At 52.2% G+C, this 9,262-nt stretch overlaps 1 pseudogene; it reads right to left on the minus strand.

Annotated features, from left to right (window-relative positions):
• Positions 1 to 6,016: 6,016 nt before the first annotated feature.
• LOC112607381 lies at positions 6,017 to 8,955 on the minus strand (annotated as a pseudogene).
• Positions 8,956 to 9,262: the final 307 nt, after the last annotated feature.

Here is a 9,262-nt window from a genome sequence, read left to right on the forward strand (position 1 = left end):
AAAGGGGCAGCTGTCAGGGTCTAAGGGGTCTGAGTTGCCTCTGGGGCTTCAGTGGGCCGCTTTGGATCTTAAATGAGTGTGGAACAGGGAGATGAAGTTCAGGAGAAGTAACAGGCAGTGAGCCAGAAGGGGTCCCCAGTCAGTTTCGGGAGCGCTGGTGTGGAGTGGATGAAGCCAGTGAGGACACAGTGGAGACAGTGGAGCACCAGAGAACCCAGAGCGAGGAAGCTGGGAAGCTGGACGCTTCGCCAGTCAGGCCACCTATGGTCTGCAGCCAGAGCCTCAGATCTTACACTGGCAGCACACGGGGACACAGAAGCTGGACTGGCAGCAACAGGGCTTGCAGCAGGTGGACTGGGAGCAGCAGAGTTTGCAGCAGCTGGACTGGGAGCAGCAGGGTTTGCAGCAGTTGGACTGGCAGCAGGATGACCCACAGCCTGAGGAGCAGCAGGGCTTGCAGCAGCTGGACTGGGAGCAGCCACAAGAAACACAGCCCCCCTTGGAGCCCCCACAGGAGCCACAGCCTCCCTTGGAGCCCCCACAGGAGCCACAGCTGGAGCAGGAACAGGCTGGCACACAGCAGCACACGGGCTTGCAGCAGCAGACGGGCACACAGCGGCTGGAGCCACAGCCCCCACAGCTGGAGCCACAGCCCCCACAGCCAGAGCCACAACTTCCGGAGCAGCCACAGCAGCCCATGGTTCTGGTGGATTGAGGATGGAGCAGGTAGAGAAACAGGTGAGAGGGAGGTGCAGGTGTGGAGCTCCCTGAGCCTGGGCCCCTTATATCCCTGGGTAGGGTCGCTCTGAGACCTCAGTCACTCCATCATTGCCAGCGCTTCCTGGGTATGTGATTATCTGTTTGCTGGACTTCCGGTTCTCATTGGCGTGATCCAACACCCACCTGCTTACCTTTCTAAATGTAGCCACTTCCTCCTTGGAACTGGACCTTGTACTGAACCTGATCACCTGCCTTCTGTTTTCCTCACGTGACCGGCAGAGAACAGGTGTTCTACGAAGATCATTTTGGTTGTTTTCGTCCCACCAATGGCACCACACTTTTCTTTGAGACTGTGATCTCTGTGTAAAGAGAAATTTTTAAAAACTAAGCTTTCATCCGTATAATTAAAGAGGCAAATTGAGGAACAAATGTTGTGTCCTGGTTCTGTCTTAACACGTGGGTGCACGGCATTCAGCCTCTCCTCCACCAGCCTCAGGTCGTGGGGCGCTCAGGACTCCTGGCTGCTGCGTACACAGCCTCACATGGTGAGTATCGTTCATGTTAAAAATCTTCAGGAATTTCATGGGAGGATGGAGAATCTAATTTATCACCCTGTTGTTAATCTCTTCAATTAACTATTACTGAGGGTGATTCTTTTACTCCAATATAAATTATATACTTTTTTTACTTCTATTACTGCTTCAAAAGTTATTTGGATATTGAGAGAACGAATCCCTCGTGTCCAAACAGTGCACTTTGTTTTTCCACAGGTGTGTACTTGAGTTTAATTTCCGACGTTTTTAAACACTATTCTCACTTTGTCTTGTCATTTTATTTTCTGCCTCGCCAACATTATTAGATGGTAAAAAATGAATATCTTTCAAGCTTTGGGTGAAAGGTCTTGTCTTGTCTGGAAGAGGTGAGAGACAGGGTTATAGGCTCCGTAGTTCCCATTGCTAATGGGGGCCGGGGGGGGCAGGGGACTGAGAGAAACCCACAGAGAGGGAAGTGCCCACCGTGCTGAAAATACCTCTTCCAAGGGCACACACTGAGTAGAGGATGCAGCCCCATGTGGCCACAGTTCACTCCTCCCAACGGGACGCGGTGAGGCTGGGGTGGGGACATTTCATAAGACCTGGATCGTGAGCGCAGAGCCCAGGCATCCTAACAAATCCGTCCCCCACCAACCCTGCCCGAGGCCGCACTGGACGTGAGCAGACCGTCACACACCCCAGGCGCTCGCCAGAGCTTGGCAGCTCTGCCCTCAGGTGCTGGGTGAAGGGAACCAGGAGCATCTTTTCGGTTCAACATAGGCAGAAGATCTAGACAGGATTGGCCAAACCCGAGAGAGGTAACGTGAGATTCTGTAACAGCTACGAAAACAAACCTTAAAAAACAAAAGGAGGAGGAAAGGAAGGAAACAAACCTTTCTAAGTGAACTCGTCATTCAGGAGACAAAAGTAGATTTCCTGCAAATTGTTGAAGTATGAAGCAAATAATAACAAATATGGCAGCAAATTACAAATATGGCATAGTAACTTTAAAAGGGCTCTCAGTTGAGATGGTAAAAAGAGAGAGTAAGTTTTATTTTGTTTATTTGTTTATTTTTTGAGATGGAGCTTTGCTCTTTTGCCCAGGCTGGAGTGCAACGATGTGATCTCGGCTCACTGCAAACTCTGCCTCCCAGGTTCAACGGATTCTCCTGCTTCAGCCTCCCAAGTAGTTGGGATTACAGGCGCCCGCCACCACACCCCACTAATTTTTGTATTTTTAGTAGAGACGGGATTTCACCACGTTGGCCAGACTGGCCTCAAACTCCTGACCTCAAGGGATCTGCCTGCCTCGGCCTCCCAAAGTGTTGGGATTACAGGCGTGAGCCTCCGCATCTGGCCTATAGAGTAAGTTTTAAAAGGAAGAGTGGAGGCCTTGGGAAATAAATGAGCACCAGAGGGAGGTCATTACGGTTCGAGTTGGTGGTTAGGAAGAGTGAGGAGCAGAACGGAGGTGGCTGGGACTTGGATCGACGACATCCAAGAAAGATGCGAGATACTCACAGTGTGGCTAAAGCACAAAGCCGTGGAATCACCACAGAGAGGTTGGCAGACGAGGAGGACAGGAAAGCCACAGCATCGGTGTAAGTAGCAGAGCCTTTAACAAACGGAGCAGAAAACAGATTCAAAAGTCAAAGAAATGCGCCATGACCCGCAGGAAGATCTGAAAGTTTAGTCCCAAAGAGCATAGCATGTTCCAGGAAAGAATGAATGCAGAACGCTGAGGACCGAGCCCCTGGCGGTTTGGTGACGGAACTCCAAAGGCTGAATCAACGTTGCCGCCTCTGCAAATCACCGGCCAGTCCGCCGTGGCTGTCTGGGCTGAGGGTGCTCATAGCGAGCTGCTCCTAGATGCTCCTCAGAGAGGTCATAAACCCAAAGATAGGGGATCAATTTCTCCAAAAAGTAGACAAAACCAAACATGACCCAAGAATATGGCGACAAAACGTCCTCCAAGTAGAAGAAAACAGGAAGACAGCCTTCCAAATGGCAGAAATCTAAGATGACAGCACCTGGGACTCTGGGGAAAGTCACATGGACCCTACACAATTGGGATTTATTCCAATTAAAGAAGTGAGGCAGGGACAGGCAAGGCAAGAAGCGCTGAGGGCAATAGAATGAAGACCAATACTGAGCAATTAACTACACGGGCGATGGTTATTGCAGCAGAGCCCAGCTGCATTCCCAGAGAGAAAAACGAGCCTGATGACATCTCTGCTCTCCACCTACTCGGGCCCTTTCCACAGCCTCCAGGTGGGTGGGGGCTACAGCCAAGGAGGACCCAGTGTCCTAGGACAGGGGTCCTCAACCCCCAGGCCGCAGACCATGGCCTGTTAGGAACCAGGCCGCACAGAAGGAGGTGAGTGGAAGGCGAGCGAGCATGGCCTCCCATCCCTTCAGCCGCCACATTAGATTGTCATAGGAGCGAGAATCCTACTGTGAACGGTGCGCACGAGGGATCTAGGGTGCGTGTTCCTTACAAGAATCTAATCCCTGACGATCTGAGATGGAAGAGTTTCATCCTGAATCCAGCCCCCAACCACCCCCCTGGGTCCGTGGAAAAATTGCTTTCTACAAAACCGGTCCCTGGTGCCAAAATAGAGTGCGGGTTGCTGCCCTCGGGTGCTCTTGTAAACAGTCCTGCATTGGCATTGCTGGGCTGCTGGCCTCCCTGGTGGGCATCGATCCTGGCCCCTTGTCACGCCCGTGGGTCAGCACCATCTCTACCATCTCACGGGTGCTACTGTTTCCGTGCTTTTCTTATTTTTACTTTTTCCTTTTCATAGGCTTTTAAAATTCTCTTTTCTTGCTTCTATGGACTTGAAAAAGTTTCTTTCTTCCTTTCTCCTCTTTTTCTAGTGCTTTGCACTGATGTTTTTATTTCTACTTTTCCCCAGTGGTGACTGTGAAAATTTTAACATGCATGTTTAACACAGTCTGAGATCAGCCACCATCTTCCACTGGCCCCGCACAGAGGCGGGTGATCCCCTCAGACTAGCGTCTCCTGCGCCGACCTGAGTGCCATCCAGTGCTTCTGATCCGCCTTCTTCCTGTACCCCCAGCCAGTCATGAGCATCCTACCCGTCATTTCTTCTTTAGATACAGCACATTTACCTTCACAAAACCTCATACTTCCATCCGGAATTTATCAAGTTGAAAAAGACACTTCTGTCCCTCAGCTCATGGTCAGGCACGCCATAGCTAATCATTACACCTGCTGAGGTGAACATGTGAATCCTTCTCTCCCTCAAGGCACTTTTGTAATGAGTACAAAATGGTACATTTCCTGACGGTGAGCCATCTTAACATTCTTGGAACAAACCCTACTTATGACTTGGTATTTTTAAATAATCATATTGGAGTCTTCTATTTGATTCAGAAATTGTGTGCATTTGTTAATAATGAAATGAAGTTAAAAATTTCTTTTGTTTTACTGGCCTTACCTTTTTCTTTTCTTTTCTTTCTTTCTTTTTTTTTTTTTTGTGTGTGTGTGAGACAGAGTCTCGGTCTGTCACCCAGTCTACAGTGCAGTGGTGCAGTCATAGCTCCCTGCAGCCTCGACCTCCTGGGCTCAAGAAATCCTCCCACCTCAGCCTCCCGAGTAGCTAGAACTACATGTGTGCGCTCACACACCCAGCTAATTTTTGTATGTTTTTGTAGAGATGAGGTATCACTACGTTACCCAGACTGGTCTCAAACTCCTGGGCTCAAGTGATCCTCCCACCTCAGCCTCCCAAAATGCTGGGATTGCAGATGTGAGCACCTTCACAAGATCTTTTCATTCTTCTCTGTCAAGCTCCAAATGTTGCTGGGTGGTTCTGGCTGGGGGTCTGGGGCTGCATCCCCTGAAGGCTCGGCTGGTGTTGACCCACTTCCAGGATGGTACATGCCTTGGCTTGTGGGTGGGAGGCCTCAGCTTCTCACCTGCAGGACTCTCCATGGGGCTGCTATTGGCACAGCATCTTACTTCACTCAGAAAGAGTAGTACTGAGAGAGAGAGAGAGACAGAGAGAGGTGTTGTAGTACCCTTCATGTCCTAGCCTCCAAGCCCTGCACCATCATGCTGTCTGCCATCTTTGTCACGAGAAACACACTTTGCTGCTGGCCTTCTCCTTGTCGCTTCTTCTGCAAGTCCTTCTGCTGGAGCCTCCCCTGCTGCACGGCATCAGCCAGCACTTTACCATCTCAGGAAAAACCGCCCCTGAGCCTTCCTCTCATCTGAGTGTGGTTTCAGGTGGTGGAGGAGTAAAAATCTGTGGGGTCAGCCTAACCCATTTTAGAAGGAGAAATCCTTCCAGCTCTCTCTTACTTGGTGCCCCCTCTTCTGTTGGGTTCTTGATCTGAAACCTACAGATACAGGTGGACATCAGGTCCTGTCTAGATACTGCACAGTTTTATGTAAAGTTCTGTGTTTTTGTGCACGTTTGTAGACTTGCTTAAGGAGAAGCTCTGTAAAAATCCACAGAAGAGTCTATGAACCCAAAGTAGTTAAGAAGGGGTCTGCAGATAATTCCAAATGTGGAACATGGGAGAAAAGACTACTCATATTCATGACTGTTTTAAGCTGAAAAGGTTAAAAAAATAAAATTAACTAAGATTAAAATAGCAAATGACTAGACAGGAGCGTATGCACCTTATATAATACACACATTTCAGGGGCATTTTCTCAAAAGCTACATATTCATGGGGTTCCCCACCGGACAGGGTGGACACCACTTCCATGTGGATTGTTCCATCAGAGCCTCCTAGGACGTCCTCTGAGGATCCTCTTGGCCCAACTCAGCGAACCTGAAGGTCACCCATGGACTACGAAGAACAAAGGCCCATGAAAGGGAAGATGTCCCCAAAGTAAAAAAAAAAAAAAGAAAAAGTCCTCTTGTACCCAAGGGAAGGAGCTGACCCAAGGGTGTCACTAGGAGTCCGCGCAGGTGTTGATACGTCACTTCGGGGACTGGAGGCGAATGTATTAGGTACCGGACGCAAATGTATCGGGCACTGGAACAAACGTATCGGGCGCTGGACGCAAATGTATCGGACGCTGGACGCAAATGTATCGGGCGCTGGACGCAAATGTTATCAGGCGCTGGACGCAGATGCATTGGGCGCTGGACGCAAATGTATCGGGCGCTAGAAGCAAATGTTATCAGGCGCTGGACGCAGATGCATTGGGCGCTGGACGCAAAGATATCGGACGCTGGAAGAAAATGTATCGGGCACTGGACGGAAATGTATCGGGCGCTGGACGCAAATGTATCGGGCGCTGGATGCAAATATATCAGGAAGCAAATCTATCTGTTTCCTCTGTACCAGACCTGGAGGATGCCGCCTCCAGCAGGAACAGCCAACCCAAGGCGGCTCTCCCCTAATGGGTTTTCTGTTCCTCGCTGAGATACAGTCCCCTACTCCAGAACAGAGTGGGGCTCCAGCACACGCGGGAAGAGTCACCGAGTGCCAGCCGGTGTCTACACCGTGGCCTGGGGCCCGTTGACTGGGCTCGGGGCACTCACAGGTATTGTGGTCACGGGAGCAAATGGCCATCCGGTTCCCTGCTCTCCACGGGTTTTCTTTAGCATCCAGTGGGCCTGCACCCGAATGTAGTTGCTGCTTCCCAGGCTGAGCCCGGGACCCGGAGCAGGCGGGCACCCGGGCAGGGCATCCTCCTCCGGGCACCGTCCCTGGAAGGGCCTCCGCGGTCCGCAGGTGCAGCTGTGCGGGAGCCCCTGGGCCGGCCAGGCTGGGGCGGAACCTGCTCCACAGCGACACCGTGCGGCGGCAGGAGGAACAGCTGCAGGAGGCGATGAGATCTGGGTCCTGACCCAGCGCAGTGTCTGCACCTTGGAATGCTTGGATTTGCTTCCTCAAAAGGCAGCCTTCGATTATCTGAAATTCAAGTTCCAGCAGGCATCCTTGCTTTGTCTGTCAACCCTGCCACCCCGGTGGTCCGAAAGGCCTGGAAGAAACCCCGGTTGTCACAGGAGCACATTTTCCATGGGGAGCACGCAGCAAGCTCCAGAATAAGCATTTAAAATCCCCGTCCCAGTCCACACTCCAAACCTTCCAACAAAGTCTTACACCGAAAAGGACCCTGCCGAGCTGAGGGCTGAAGCCCCGTGTCCTGGGACCTTTGGAAACAGCCCGCGGGCCAGGAGCTGCTGTGGACCGTGAAGGTGTAAGGCCCAGGCATGTCCCAAGCAAGACGCGTGGCTCCAGCAGAGGAATCTTCCCGGAAGCAAGCCAGGAGCCCTGGGCTCAAAATCACCCTCAGCAAGACCAAGGCCTCTGAGCGAGTCACTGCCTGCTCATCGCTTCCTTCTGGTCACATGGAAAGGGGAACTCACCGCGGGACACTTGCTAGTGTTTACTAAGGGGCAGCTTCCATCGCAGACCTGACAGCACATTCGAGAACAGTGCGAGGAAAACAGGAGTTATTTATAAAAATGCAAAGCACAAGAGAATACCGGGACCAGTGGCACAAGCAGGAACCAGGAAGTGACCGTGTGCCCAGCCTCTCACCTGACCCTGGGCAGGAGTATAAAGAATCCGGGCTCGGGGAGTTCCACACCTGCACACCTCCCTCTCACCTGCTCCTCTACCTGCTCCACCCTCAATCCACCAGAACCATGGGCTGCTGTGGCTGCTCTGGAGGCTGCGGCTCCGGCTGTGGGGCCTGTGGCTCCAGTTGTGGGGGCTGTGGCTCTGGCTGTGGAGGCTGTGGCTCCAGCTGCTGTGTGCCCGTCTGCTGCTGCAAGCCCGTGTGCTGCTGTGTGCCAGCCTGTTCCTGCTCTAGCTGTGGCTCCTGTGGAGGCTCCAAGGGGGGCTGTGGCTCCTGTGGAGGTTCCAAGGGGGGCTGTGGCTCCTGTGGAGGCTCCAAGGGGGGCTGTGGCTCCTGTGGGGGCTCCAAAGGGGTCTGTGGCCCTTGTGCCTGCTCCCAGTGCAGCTGCTGTAAACCCTGCTGCTCCTCCTCAGGCTGTGGGTCATCCTGCTGCCAGTCCAGCTGCTGCAAACCCTGCTACTGTTCCTCAGGCTGTGGGTCATCCTGCTCTCAGTCCAGCTGCTGCAAACCCTGCTGCTGTCAGTCCAGCTGCTGCAAACCCTGCTGTTGTTCCTCAGGCTGTGGGTCATCCTGCTGCCAGTCCACCTGCTGCAAGCCCTGCTGTTCCCAGTCTAGCTGCTGTGTCCCCGTGTGCTGCCAGTGCAAGATCTGAGGCTCTGTACTCAGGCCTCATGTGAGTCCTGCTAATCCTGTCTTCCGAAGCTGTGACTTGTGCTTCATTGTTGAGCCTCAAACCACTGCTCAGAGTCCATTCCCCGCTATAGAATGAAGCCATATCTGGCTGCCTTTTCCTAAGGAGAGTTGACCCTAATTAATGTCCATTGTCTCTACTAACAAATTCTCTTCCCAAGTCACCTGCAACTAGGCTGAATCACCCCTCACCCGCTAGCCTTGCCTTTGCTCATCTATTCAGAGGCCTGAGCTCCTGAATCCACTTGTAGTCCTGTCTTTTCCAGCTAGAGCAGCTGGCCATGAGCATCCCACCTGCAACAAGGTGTGCGTTTAAGAGGCTTCCTTGGAGTGGCTTTACATGTCCAAAGCTCTGCTTTATCTTAAATGCAAACTAATAAAAATACCGTGCTGACAAACTGAAACACATACCTTGCTGATTTCTCTGTTGTTCGGCGTCATTACTCTGGCTATGGCTACGGTTTTCTTGTTCTTGTTGTATTTCGGACTGCTTGGGTCTGATGGTGATGTCGGTGGAAGGTGCTAGGATGGGGCTGGCTGTCTCCCCTGCCTCTCGTCTCCTTCCCGGCTGACCCCTCTTTTCTCAGAACCCTTCTCTCCCCAGGTCTTTCCAGCTATGGATCTGATGGAGACAGAACTGTTCCTCAGGTGAGGGCCACAGAAGCAGAAAATGCTGCTGAAAACTACAGGGGGTTGGGTGAGGGCCGGGGGCGGTGGCTCACGCCTGTAATCCTCGCACTTTGGGAGG

Source organism: Theropithecus gelada, chromosome 14, assembly GCF_003255815.1.
Source record: "Theropithecus gelada isolate Dixy chromosome 14, Tgel_1.0, whole genome shotgun sequence".
NCBI classification, from domain to species: Eukaryota; Metazoa; Chordata; class Mammalia; order Primates; family Cercopithecidae; genus Theropithecus; species Theropithecus gelada.